Genomic DNA, 15318 nt, shown 5'->3' with positions numbered 1-15318 from the left:
ACACGCGCGGCGGCGTCGCGCCGTCGCCGAACACAATGGGCAGCCGGCGAGCGGGCCGCACGATCGCTTTGTCTCGCGGCGCGGAATACGTTAGGCGCGGCGTGGCGTGTCGGGCCGCTGGCGGGCACCCCGTCTGCCGCTTCCTGCCTGCCCCGCGCTTCCTGTGCAGCCGGCGGCCGCGCACTCCGCACCACTCCAGTCCGCTCCAGTCCAGTCCAGCGTGCGTCCGTCCGGCGCCCGTCGTGCGTGCGCCCTCTTCTCGCGGGCCGGCGCCAAAAGCGAAACATCGGGGGGCACGCGAGCGTGGCGTCCGAGAGCGCGCGCGCCGGAGCATCGGACGAGTTTGTGGAAAGTTAATTGCGGCGAGTAAAAGTGAGAAGGCTCCGCGGCTATCGACGGCCACGCGAGGGGCGCCCCGGGCCGCGAGCAGTGCCCGCGCGGCCATGCAGCATGCTGGCCAGATTCCTGGGCTGTCTGCGCTGCCGCAGGGGCGACGTGGTGCGAGTCGCCGACGGCGCCGCCCCCGCTCCCAGGGAGTATCGGTACACTTACAGGCGGCGCTCCTGGCCGTACAGTCCCGAAAAGCTCGCTTCCAGAGCTGCCGAAGGGGCGGAAGCGAAGGATCAGGAAAACGAAGAGGATCGTCTGTCGTCTTCTGGAGACGGTGCTGAAGACACGAGAGGAGTCGGTAATGGACATCATCAAAATGATTGCGCCAGCCCTGAAGAAGTTCGTGATGGGGAATATCCCGATCGAGACATACAGCGCAGTGCCACTCCTGATAATACCGATCTACTTGGCGCAACCAATATTCCTCAGAGCTCAACCGCCAAGACTGAAACCAACGGTGCGAGTTCGCTCAGCAGTGCACCTACCACGTTTACCGAAGTGTCTCTACGAGGCGGGAGGTCTCGAAAGCACACGGCTACTCGACGTACGGACCGACAGCCGAGTGTGCCTGCCGACGACCTGCAGAATCCTGTTAAACGAGACACGGACGGTGACACGTCGTCTGTGTCTTCACAGTCTACGAGGACGTCCGTTGAAAGGGAAAGCGACGATGCGGCTGCGGAGCCACTGTTCGAGAGAAGAGGAGTCGCTGAACCACCACGAGTCCCCGTCGCTGCTCCAAGTGATGGTACTAGTGGATGGTTTTGTTGCTGCCATCGAAAGCCGAAGGTTACGAACCGTCGACCGGCACTGACACCGAAAAAGAGGTCTCGACTGCATACAGTTCGAACACAGACGACGGATGTTCTGAAAACAAGTGTAGACGGGTGCAGTGCGATTTCAGTGAGCGTTTCGCCTAGTGCTCTTCCGACGGACGAAGAACTGGGTGTGAAAGCTATAGAGGACTGTATTTGCCACAGTAGTGACAGCCTAGAAGATTACGGCCAACCGATAACGACCTCAACGCCCCACAAGAACGCCGACTTCTGTGACAAATCTCGTTTCCCAGAGAGCGGGCGTCGACCCAGGAGACCGCGACAAGACATTCCTTCCTCGGACTCGCGCTGTAGAAGTACGCGCTCGAAAAGCGAAAGGACTGAGGAAAGTATAGCCTCGGTGTTCCCGTCGTGTCCAGCCGAGAACGTGGTTTTCTCCAGTTCCGTCCAAAGGAAGCGAATATTGCGGGAGAGCGACGGCGCGAACCAGCTGGCCGGGGATAATGACGGAGTATTTATGAGCGGCGAAGTGTTGCTGGACAGCCGCGTCGTCGCGGTGAGGGAGACCGCCAGGACTGGACCGGCGGGCGGTGGTCGCGGCGCGCGGTCGCTGTTGCTGTGCTGTGGCGGACGCGACGCCGGACGAAAGAAAGTGCTGTCCGGTGGTAGCGGCCGCCGGCAGTCCCCGCCCAGGCGGAAACTCCGCGTCGTGCTCCGGCACCGCCGCAGGAAGAGCGGGCCGCGCCACCACAGGGGGCAGCACTGCTCTGACGTCACCGATAGGCCGTCCCTCAAGGTGCACAACTACCGGTGAGTGCGGCCGCGGCCACTGAACCCTTGTGCTCACGTCTCCTGCCGAAGAAAAAAAAAAACTACGTCTTCAATTGTTCCCCTTGCTATTGGTGTCTACTGGAGACACAACATCTCCTTAAACATTAAAAGGGGTTTTATTTACCCCGACCATCACAAATAATTTTTTTTCCGGAAGCAAAAAGAAAATTTATCAAACAAATCTAGTGTAGCTAACAGGGGCCTTTCTTGTAACAGCGTTCATCACGAAGATATAAACAGCAGCACATCTTTTTAGGGTTTCGTGCCTCAGTCTGTAAAAACGGAAACCTTACAGTATCGCTTTCTTGTCCGTCCGATACTAAAGAACCCTTTTTCCCACGAAAGTTCTAGTTTATGTCACATATTAAGGTTTACGGTCTTTTGGAGGTGTAAGTATGTTGTTGTTGTTGTGGTCTTCAGTCCTGAGACTGGTTTGATGCAGCTCTCCATGCTACTCTACCCTGTGCTAGCTTCTTCATCTCCAAGTACTTACTGCAACCTACATCCTTCTGAATCTGTTTAGTGTATTCATCTCTTGGTCTCCCTCTACGATTTTTACCCTCCACACTGCCTTCCAATGCTAAATTTGTGATCCCTTGATGCCTCAGAACATGTCCTACCAACCGGTCCCTTCTTCTAGTCAAGTTGTGCCACAAACTCCTCCCCAATTCTATTCAGCACCTTCTCATTAGCTATGTGATCTACCCATCTAATCTTCAACATTCTTCTGTAGCACCACATTTCGAAAGCTTCTATTCTCTTCGTGTCCAAACTATTTATCGTCCATGTTTCACTTCCATACATGACTACACTCCATACAAATACTTTCAGAAACGACTTCCTGACACTTAAATCTATACTCGATGTTAACAAATTTCTCTTCTTCAGAAACACAATCAAAAGATACGATCATTTATGTCACATATTTCGATACTCGAAATCTCACTCATTAAAACTTATAGCGTTTTTCCCGTTGACTTACAATCATGAAATTTGGCAAGAAGCCCGAAAATTGATAATTTGTAGTTGTATCACAAGTAAACAATATTTTTTGTAATTTTTTTATCCATTTGTCTATTCGGTTGTTAAGACCCTTTCTCTCTGGAACAGTTCGGCGTATTAAGTTCAAATTTGTGTCATACACGAATGTCTATGATTCCTTGGTGGAGTAAAAATCAAAAGATACGACCATTTCGGTCACCTATTTACATACTTGAAACCCCACTCATCAAAATCTATATCATACTTCCCGTTGTCCTTGAATCATGAAATTTGGCAGGAAACAAGGTTTCACGGTACAAATAAAGGAAAAATCGAAAATTAATAATTTGTAAAAATATTTTCGGCATTTTTTATTCGGCTGTCTGTCTGTCTATCTTTTAAGACTCTTTTTTCTCTGAAATAGGTTGGCGTATAAGTTCAAATTTATGTCACATACTAAAATGTATAGTACCTTGGCATTGTAAAAGATTTAAGCTTCTAAGTCGATGAAATCAAAAGATTCAATAATTTGTCACATATTTTCATACTCGCAAACTCACTCATCACCTGTAGAGTACTTCCCGCTGACATACATTTCACAGTGCAAGTAAAGTAAAAAATATGAAACTTGCTACATTGTTTCAATATCACATCAAAATATCTTTTGCCATTTGAAGATACGTTGCATTCATCACTTGTCAAAAGTATAATAGATGAACATTACTGCAAGCAAACATAAAATGTACGTTGTAGTCATGTTTTAGTGATTAAATAAAAAGCGTTTTATCAAATCATCTCTCTCGCTCTCTCTCTCTCTCTATCTCTACGTATATAAACTCAAGTCTCCTGCTCGCTTGTTTTTGTGCGTCTGGGCTAGTCTGAGGAACTACTGTAGAGATTTTGATGAAGCCTCGGAATTCCCAGGACCAAATATTTCCAGTATCGATATCAATAACAGGCAAATACAGCTGAGATTCTCGATTCCCAGGATGGATGATTATGTGTTTATATATATGTTTGTATGGAATCCTCAGTGTGCTAGGCCTACTCGCTCATGGCCACGTTTTTAAATCGTAACCTATCTTCTTTTATTTGGTAATCCACTTAATTCCAATTGAGAAAACGTATCATAGTGTACAGGTTACATAAACACGTTATTGAAAACATAACACAAAATTAACTGCAACTCTCCTGAACCACAACACAGACCAGGTGCTCAGAGTGACGTTACTCAGCCACTTGCTGAAGTTGCCAATAAAGAAATGGAAACAGTCACTCATCTTAAGTTGAAGATTTGTGTGAGTACAATGTCAAAAATAAAGAGTTGGTAGAAGTGCTATTTTTTACGAAATCAAGGACTGCCTTTACTGTACATAACATATCATTTAAAAGTGCTACTGTACTGTACCACATGTGCACATATTGTAATTAAGAAAAGTTATTGCAATTACTGGTCTACTAAATTCCAATCTCAACATATGAATAGAATTTCTACTTTCCTTTTGTTGGTGTACATTACACTCTCATGAACCTTCAACTACAGACGGTTGACTGAACGACCACTGGGCCTTTTTCCAGTGTTTGTTTACTGCGAGTTCTAGCAAGTGCACGAGTGACGTTACCCCCAGGTACCTGCACTGCTTGCTAATACAGTGGAGTCGAATTCAATTTTGCCACTTTTCTATTAAGTCGCTTTCTTGTCTGTCTGTCTGTTACTAATTTTGAGGTTGATTCGAAACTAACTTTCCGATGAGTTAGAGCTAGAGAACAATGTAGTATTAACCCTGGATTACTAAACCGTCGTAAAAGTTACGATTACAGTAGGACATAAAAGACAATATTTTATACTTAATTCGGTATGTAACATGCAATTGGAGATCTAATAACTTAATTAAATAATGGGTAAGCTATAAATTATGATTGTCTTTGAGTAAAATATAGAGTGATAAATTTTACGATGGTTTAGTAACAATTTACGGTAACATTTTCCCTCTTTAGTGTTCTAAGATGAACCGCTTTCTTGTCGTCTGTGTGCTAGTTATGGCGGTTGGAGTGAAGAAAGTTGGTAAAGCCTGGCATAGCAGCTACCTTGCACGACTGTCATATTGAACGTGTAAAAATGGCTCTGAGCACTATGGGACTTAACTGCTGAGGTCATCACTCCCCTAGAACTTAGAACTAATTAAACCTAACTAACCTAAGGACATCACACACATCCATGGCCGGGGCAGGATTCGAACCTGCGACAGGAGCGGTCGCGCGGCTCCAGACCGTAGCGCCTAGAACTGCTCGGCCACTCCGGCCGGCTTGCTCGTGTAGTATGGGAATGTGTTCCATGCGGTATGCAAGCGGATAGGAACGGCTGGGCAAAGAGAGACCAAATTTTGCAACTAATTTTAAACAAACTTCCCGGTGAGCTAGAATCTTGAAACTTTACACTCAGCCCAGGTCTGCATGACAATGCAATATCAACTGACTTTCTTGTCTGATGTGTGGCAGAGGGTACTTTGTGTACACTGCCTTTTTCCCCTTTTCCTTGTTCCGGTAGCGAATGGTTTATTAGAAGAATGATTGCTGGTAACCCTCTAAATGAGCTCGATCTCTCTAATTTTTACCTTCACGCTGTTTTCGCGAGATCTGCGTAAAACGATTACAAATATTGGTTAAGTCAGATGAAGACAGTGATTTCCCTAAATCACTCCAGGCAAATGCCGGGATGGTTCCTCTGAAAGGGCACGGCCGACTTCCTTCCCCATCCTTCCCTAATCCGATGAGACCGATGACCACGCTGTCTGGTCTCCTTCCCCAAAACCAACCAACCAACCAATCAGATGAAGACAAACTGAAATAAATATGAAAACTACCACATGCCTCTGTCGTAATGTCATCAAAATATTTGAAGCCGAATGAAAAAAAAAAAAAACAATTCACATACAAAGGACCAAAAACCGAAAGTTGGTATTTAAATAAAAATAAAATACATCACGATTTTAAATCGGACTAAAGACTATATGAAGCCTGTAAGTTTGCTTCAGCCGTTTTGGAACAGATACCAGTAGCGACAAGTTATGGTGCAGGACATACGATAAGATTTGACATTTTTAAACGTAACGCCATCAAAATATTAGTCGATTTATGTTTGCATCGTAAAGTTATTCTCGACTGAATATGTCAACTTACGAACCAGATTGTCTTCATTTGCGGGAAGTTTCAATTTTCTACCTTAACATAAAGAAATCTCCGGCTGAGGCTCGTAAAATGATGGGTAAAACCTAAGGAGAGGTATCTATTAGTAAAAAAAACGTGCAGAGAATGATTTCAACGTTTCAAGAACGGTGATTTTTGATGTCTAAAACTGGCATGGTGGTGGAAGAGAAAAGGTTTTTGTAAAGCGGGACGAAACAATCATAGGAGGTCGTTATCGAAAGCAGTTGATGCGTGTGAGCTGAGCACTGAGAGACAAACGGGCACAATGCAGAGATAGGTATGAAAAGAGGTTTTGCAGCATGACAATGCTCGAAGCCATGTCGTAAAGCACGTCAAAATATATTGGGAAACATTTAAATGATAAGTCTTACCCAACCCGCCGTTTTCTCTAGACGTTGCCCCTTCTCCACCTTTTCCGTTCAGTGGTACACGGTCTGGTTGACCAGCACCTTCGGTCATAACAATAACAGCAAAATTGGATTGATTCATCGATCTTCTCAAAAGACGCACTGTTCTTCCGCCGCGGTATTCCTATGCAGCCCGAAAGATAAGGGAAGGTATGGCCAGCTATGGCACAAAAAGCCTCGAACTTCAAAACAAATAAATAAATAAATAAAAACGGAGAATACATTGTTACATACCTAATAAAATAATTATCCTATCCCCGTGCAGATTCCTAACCCCTTGCAGATAGTCCTGAAAATTCGTGATTGTGAAGTTTTAATAGCTATGAAAATGCTAGTAACATTTAAAACGAAAAACAGGGGCGCGTGCAGCACATAACTGATGCATTAATAGTTCACCTCCGTATTATTATTTACTGCATGCGCCCCAAGTTTCTCGTTTTAAAGCTTACAAGTATCTTCATAGCTATTAAAAACTCACACTCACTAATTTTCAGGACTATCTTTATCGGGTTACGAATCTGTATGAGGTTAGTGGGAATTATTCTATACATTTTAGCCCAGTTTCAAAACGTGCTACATTAAACATTCAATTTTGTTTAAATAATTGTTGTGTTTTATTTTTAATAACTTTACGTTTATGCGAATGTTAAACTTTGATATGTTTTTGAATAGATCTGGAAGAGAGGAAGTAGGTTACCGAACAGAAAATAGACGTACTACTGTTCATATCTTCGAACGAACAAAGCTACAAGATAGGCAATCATGCTCGTTATTTCCCCCTGATAGCAAAACAACTTTTTTTATTTTGCCTCTGGGAAACAAATTATTTGGCGTGGACAAGGCAAATGGGACGCTCTGTACATCGTAATGAAGATACGTTAGGAATAGGCATATTGTTCGCACATAACTTGAGAACTATATATAATTGATCATCCATATCTGACTTAAGTTACTGGTTAACTAGTAGCGCGTATTTATTGCCGGTTAAAACTAATTCCTTTGTTTTTATTTTATTTACTTATTACGTTCAGTGAGATCGTAATAACCAAAGCCACTCGGTCAGGGAACGAGTCGGTACAGAGTTTACGGAGTGCTGAATAGGAAATTTATAACCAAAAGAATTAAGGAATTAATAAAACAGAAAAAGTGAGAGAATATACGAATAAATAACACAATACAGAGAAAAGTTCTGAGCTGCTGCGAAGAGGTCCTGTGCAAAGTAGAAGTAGTGTGGCGTAGGGAAACCTCTCAACTTGAGATTTATCACTCATTTGTTTAGTCTGGTGGCCTTGTGGTAAAGTACGTGTCCAGGAACCGATAGGTCGCGGGATTGAATCCCATTCGTACCACGGAATATTTCAGCCTGTCTTTAACTTAGCTCTCATATCTTAATGATGTGAAGGTTGTCTAGCAACTACACGTGTTTCTCAGTTCACATTCCATTTCTCTGCTGCGATTACGGTGGCATTTAGGGACACTCAAGTCGCCGAAGAGACGTCTAATTGAAAGACCTGCCCCAAACCATTGAATTATAGGGAATTATTATTATCTGGAAGCTTATTCAAAACGAAACCTGCTGAATATTGCACACCTTTGTCTACAATACTTACGGTAGACCTGTACAAGTTCATATCGTTTTTCCGTACGGATGTTGGTATGTCAGCCGTGTTATATGAAAAGCGTTAAGACTTGTTTCTTGAAATGTAATATCCTCGATCTCACCCCTCTTATACTGAAAGTGCAAAGGGCGTCCCGTTACATGCTTATGTGCTTTTGCAGCATGCAGTAGAGACCAGGAAGATATCAGTTTAATTAGGAATTCTTGTGTGTGATCTTACAATTTATGTAGTAAGTCGACAAATATGCAAAATAATTATTTCCGTATGCCCCTCAGAAGTGTGAAGTAGCGGTTGTCATTTACTGTTATTTTATTAATAGTAACATCTATAAAAAAGAAAAGGGAGAACGTTATCGAGTGCGTCGAGTACGGCCTGTGTGCACCGCTGTTGTAGTTGTGGAGCGGGATGCAGTTCAAGAGGAAAGTGAGGAACTGTATCGGTATTACGAAGACCTCGGAGTAGAGTCGCTGTTTCGTGAAGCAGAGGTCGCATGTTACAGCCCCACCTCGGATAGAGATGCTGTTGTAGAAGAACTAAGCTCAATCATAGTTAGTAGAATATCGCCCTGTGATAGAATACCCTGAAAACAAGGCCTTGGTTAAATGATAAAAGACAGCACTGAAAAAATGTAGGAGATACCACATGTGCAACATGACACGTCAGTACTACATTTCTCGGTTGTCCCTTAACGTTGGTCACTGTAGCCACATTAATCACATTGTTGTAAATATAATAGTTAGTAATCGCTATCGCTGTTTCATTCAGCAGACGTGGAACATAGAAATAATAGTACCTGAAATGTTTGTGCTGGAGAACCAATCTGGTACATTTCTGGACATGTGTTCAAAAAATGGCTCTGAGCACTATGTGACTTAACATCTGAGGTCATCAGTCCCCTAAACTTAGAACTACTGAAACCTAACTAACCTAAGGACATCACACGCAGCCATGCCCGAGGCTGCGACCGTAGCAGCAGCGCGGTACCGGACTAAAGCGCCTAGAACCGCTCGACCACAGCGGCCGGGGCACATGTGTTCCTTTTCAAAACGATTTGCACGCCGTCCTCTCTACAAATCCTCTGACACGTAATTCTAATTTAGAAGCGTTTCTGTAGCTGTCAGTTTCTGGGTGTATGTAAACTGCCCCGGCGTTTCGATCACTTCATCAAGTTAATTAATGATGATTATCATCTAAAAACACTGGAACGTGTGATTCCAACTACGGTCACACATACACACACACACACACACACACACACACACACACACACCCAGAGAGAGAGAGAGAGAGAGAGAGAGATAGAAAAGTAATCAAAACTAACAACTTTTCTGAAACAGGAAGAAATTCATTTTTGTAACCAGCTTACTAGTTAACCAATGGCATTTTTATGTGATCCTTTTTTATGAAATAGAGTTATTGGGTTCAAAAAATGGCTCTGAGCACTATGGGACTCAACATCTTAGGTCATAAGTCCCTTAGAACTTAGAACTACCTAAACCTAACTAACCTAAGGACATCACACCCACCCATGCCCGAGGCAGGATTCGAACCTGCGACCGTAGTAGTCCTGCGGTTCCGGACTGCAGCGCCAGAACCGCTAGACCACCGCGGCCGGCTAGTTATTGGGAGTTCAGCTGTATTTACTAATAATAAATGTTTGAAATACCCAATCATTGTCTTTATTTATGATGATCATAAATTATTGATTTCGTATAGTTACATAACGCCGTCTTCAGATGTCAACTGATTTCGACAGACAAATGGATTTCTGAAATTGCACTTATATAGGGTGATTTTTTTCCACCGTCTACAAACTCTAGGGACTGATCGATGAAAGCATACAGAACAAAAAAGGCTTAATGCACTTATGTCCGGAAATGCATGGTTTCCATACTAGAGACAATTTATTCAATCGTACATTGTTACAGAGACTGCGGTCTAATAGGCGCTGTGCCATGCAGCCACAGTTACAGATGTGTTGAAAACGGTTTCCATGTACCTTAACGTTTGGCAAGAATTGTTTCACTCAAATAATGTGTCTTTAGATTATGACAAACGGTCGTTGTGTGGTTGTCACTTGCCGAATGGTGTAAAAACCCACGTAAAAGTCTCAATATTCGTTTGTTACTACATTCCACCTGACTTGCTGTTATCGCAAAATGAACAGTTATATCGTTTCGTTTGGTGCTAGATGAAGATAGGGTCCTAACTCGAAAACGTGTCGACCACCGTGAAAATGTATGCTGAAGAGTGTAAATAATTTTTAAATAATATAAGGCAAATTCACTACTCGTGGAAGGTTTAGTAAATGTCCGTAAAAATCTCCCATCTTGTGGCAAGGACATTCTCTGGATTTATTTCATGAGTTATGCTTTTTACAGCATCTTCGTATCCCACTTCATTTTAGTATCCAGCCACTTTAAGTGGTTCAAATTTTTTCCTTGTTCTTATTGACATCGATGCAGGTTTGTGCATCGTATCTATAGCAAGTAAATTTTGTTCTTTCTTCATACCATCAGTTTCGTTTTACCTCTGTTTATATACTTACAATCCTCTTTTCTGCTAACCAGGCTGCCTATTCCTCTCAACAATTGTACCTAAGGGTTCCTTCATTTCGTTAAGAGAACCCATGTCTTATGTGAACGTTACCATTGTTGTCCGTTCTTCTTTCAGTCGTGCTTCTCATCTTCTGCTCCGCTTTCTTCATTGCTTCCTCGACATATCAATTAAACGATAGCAGTGCTTAACTATAAAATTACCTAACAGTCTTTACTAACACAAACTTTTCCCTCTTGATTTTCCATTTTTGTAACTCACATTCGGTTTTTATACGAGAGCGTGCTGAAAAGTAATATCACCGTATTTCTTATTCTGTTCTGAATACCGGATGAAGTATTCCGTGTTACGGAAGTTATTCATTCGATTTTCTCGCTACCCTGACGTAAGTTGCAACCCTCTGCCGCGAGACGGTTCCGAATTTTGGCGTGTCACAGGGCAGTGTGTAATGTAACCATGTCGGTGCGTGAGAAACAGAGTGCTGTAATCAAGTTTAGAATTCCAGGAGTTAGTCCTCACATGGAGCACCCAGCGTTACACTGCCAGACCAGACATGAGCGCTGCGACATCTACAGCTATCCGACGCCTTGTGGCCACTCTCATCGATCATCCTCCATACAGTCACGACTTGGCCCCTTCCGATTTTCATCTGTTTCCAAAACTTAAAAGAACTCTTTCACTTTGATAGAGATGAAGTGGTGCAAGCAGAGGTGAGGTTGTGGCTTCGCCAACAAAACCAATCAGTGACTGTATCAACAAACTGCGTCGCCAAGGTGACTATGTTGAGAAATAAATATGTGCACATTAAAGACGTAAAATGTTGATAAAGTTCGTTTTATTTAAAAATTTTGAGAGTTTTCACAAAAAAATTCGGAGGAATTACATTTTTACAAGCTCTCGTAATACTTATAGACTGCTTGTCAGTTTAGGTTCAAAATGGTTCAAATGGCTCTGAGCACTATGGGACTCAACATCTTAGGTCATAAGTCCCCTAGAACTTAGAACTATTTAAACCTAACTAACCTAAGGACATCACACACACCCATGCCCGAGGCAGGATTCGAACCTGCGACCGTAGCAGTCCCGCGGTCAGTTTAGGTACTTTATTGTAATTCTTTCAGTGTTTCAAATATTATATCTCATCTTACAGTGGCTCAGGTCTACTCTAGGCCTCTAGGTATCATGCGATTTCTCCTTTCTCCCTTCAATTACCAAAAACGGAGCCAGAATTGCTTCTCTCGTGCCGTTACCTAGGCTAAAGCGAGACTGATTTCAACCACTTCCTAGCGTTATTACGAATATAAGTTCTTATAATAAAACGCAAAGTTAAAGGGTAGGCCATGCGTGACCGCGGAAGGTCAGGTTCGGTTCAGACGCAATTTGCTGCAGTGAACCCCTCAGAAGTCACCTCCTGTTGGTGGCTCTGATAGGTGGCCTACTTTTAAGTAACGGTCAATAAAGACGCAGGTGTTAGAGGCAGACGGGCTGGAGAGAGACGTTTCAGTGAAGACGTGAAGTCGGCAAGAAGTGACCTTGAGCAGACTTTGCGGCGCCTGGGAGAGAAAGAACTGCCTCCAGCGCCCGACAAACGGGACGTCGTCACAGGCCGGTGGATGTTCATGGTATCGACAGGTCTTTGGTGTGAACACGGAGAACAAGCCAGAATGGGCTCACCTCGCCAGGTAATGCCCCCCGCCCCTACCTCTCCCAGGTATCGAAGCCATTTTTTATTTTTTTAATTATCCACACTTTTACTTTGTGAATATGCTCGCCGTAAAGTTGTTATCTCATTCACTTTGCCAAGCATTGTTGTTTGTAAATTTGTGTTCCGAAATGAAAATATTTTAGCGAAAGACGATATGTCTCGGTAGCTGTTATCGAGTACATATGGTTAAGCGGCAGCACTTGAATTCGACATACACTATCTGACCAAGTGTATCTGGGCACCCCTATGTAACGCAGAATTGACCTGTAGATATCACGAGAAGCGGATCCGCTACTGTATGAGGGGGCGAGTACTACTGTGTCGCCAGCAGGGAAGCAGGAACAGCAGCGTGGGCAGGTCAAGTGAGGACTGTGATATCGAACGTGGACTATTCATTGGATGTTAGTAGCTTAGTAACTAACCCATCAGAGACATTTCAAGCCTTCTAAAACTGCAAAAGTTAATTTAAAAAAAAATTATTTGAACTACAGAAGTTAACAAGGTGTACTTTTCTGTTGTTGGTTTGTTTTATTTGAGTATCTCCACGCCTTACCGAAATTACGTCTTGTCTGAAAAGTGCTGAGAGTGACCATGACACAAAAGCAACGTAACTGATATTGAAAATTTTGTGTACCTACCGAATATTTTCAGTTTGTCGCAGTTGCTTTCGAAGTGGGACCATGTTGATTTTTCACAGTGCCTTTCTTTATGTAGGGGTGGCCGGATTTCTTGTATACACATACTTAGACCACTGACTCTGCTAGCTCGCATCGCTCTCCACTTACGCCCTGCGGTCTGTGTATAAACCTCCGCCCGTTTACCGCGAGATTATACTCCAGCGACAGAATTTACAGCAAGCGTTCTCTTCACATTCCAACGTTTTTTTCCCTCTTGAGGTTACGGTAACAAATTCTTTCTCCGGTTCTGCTCTCTTCCATCCGTGTGTCGATTTTCCTTGATAACTTGTAAGCTCGCACTTCCTAATTGCGTCCCTTTCTCTTTCAAGATGCTGTTCTAACCACTAAGAACCGGTTCAGGACACGCTTTGCACAGTCAGCTGCCTATGTGCAGCACGGCTGAGGAGAGACACCCAGACCGTACTAAACGAGAACTCTTTCCTAAATCGACTACTTTCATTTGATTATTATAAGCGTGAAATAAGCGAAAGCGGAGGCGTTTTTGCTAGTGTTGTAAGAAGTGAATCTTACAAATGGCAGATAGCGAAAGTTGTGACAGTGCAATCATAGCTGTACATATTCACAAAACAAGAGTTTTCTTTATGAACTGTCACAGCATCGACTTAGCATCAGTTTCAGCTGGACAAGGATGAGAGAGATATCGGCCGAAGCCTTGTTAAAAGAAACGTCCCATTACTGATTTAAGAAAATCCCGAAAAGCTCCACGTAGTATGCAGGCTGTTTTGATTAGACTCCTTCTCGGTAGGATTTCATCGTAACCACTCACTGTCGTGGACCTTACTTTCATTTTCTCATCGTGATTATTTCGCGATACGTATGTGAGAGAAAGTAGTATGTTACCCGACTGTTCCTGGAACGTATGCTCTCGGAATGTCAACAGGAAAACGTCCTCACGATGCAATGCCTCTCTTGTTGCGTTTGCCACTGCACTTTGTTGAACGTCTCCCTGAGCCTCACGCGCCGACTAGACGATGCCGGACTCACTGCGCTGCTCTTCGTTGTATCTTTTTTATCTCCTCTATTACTCCAAACTGATGAGGAATACTCAAAAACCGGTCGCATAACCGTTTTGTAAATCACTTCTTTCACAGAGGAATTGCATTTCGTCAGTGTTCTTCTAGTGAATCTCGGTCTGGCATCTACTGGACCTGTGTTTTCTGTCATTCCGCTTGAGATTGTTCCGGATCATTAATTCCAGTTATTTTATGGTAGTAGCTGTTCCCAGTGATTTGTCACCAAATAGTGTAATACGAGGGTTATCCAGAAAGTATGTTCCGATCGATCGCGAAGTGGGCACTACTGTAAATATCAAAAATGTTTTGTTGGCAACAGCTAGTCACAACTCCTAGCTAATTATCTAAATAATCGCAGCTCCGACTTAAGCATTTGTCGTGTCGTTGTACCAATTTTCAATACCCTTGTCATAGAAGGCAGCAGCCAGTGCTTTCCGCTAATTCTCTAGGCAGATCTACAGCTCGTTGTCTGTGCCAAAATGTTGTCATCATAGTCAGCGGTTCGTGCGACCACAGAGGAAACTCAGGGGGGTCAACTGCGGTCTGTAATGTGACTGATCAAACACTTCCCACTGAAAACGCTGCAGGAGGATCTTCATTGCCCCTGTAGAGTGCAGCTGAGAATTGTCATGAAGAAGGAACGGCATGACAGTTGTGTTACGTGGGCTGCATAGCTTCAGGCGAAATTTCTCACCAGGCCCTCGTACTTGGCGGGAGACACTATTTTCTAGGTACATTTACGTGCTCACTGTGCGCTCAGAACTGAAAAGAGCGATGTGACGCGATCGACGGGCGTACTACAGACACTGCCCAAGACATCTGTGCAAAGCTTCATCGGATTTTTACAGTGGTTTCCATTTCGCGACCGATTGGAACTTAGTTTCTGGATAGCCCTCGTAGAACAGTAGCCGGGGAACAGTTCGCCGGTTCCTGCGCAGAAAGTTACATTTACGTGAGTTCAATGTCAACCAAAACTCCCCCCACCAGTATTTGGTCTCCTCCAGATCTTAATGTGTCTGTCGTCGAGCGAGACCATTCCATGTCTATCTATTACACAGGGTGAATCACCTAAAACTTGCACCGCAGAGATTGCGGAAATGGGAAGTGCTATTGATGTGCGGTTTTCACAGAATGA

This window comes from Schistocerca serialis, chromosome 2 (genome assembly GCF_023864345.2).
Source record: "Schistocerca serialis cubense isolate TAMUIC-IGC-003099 chromosome 2, iqSchSeri2.2, whole genome shotgun sequence".
NCBI lineage: Eukaryota > Metazoa > Arthropoda > Insecta > Orthoptera > Acrididae > Schistocerca > Schistocerca serialis.
This window is presented reverse-complemented; position numbering follows the sequence as displayed.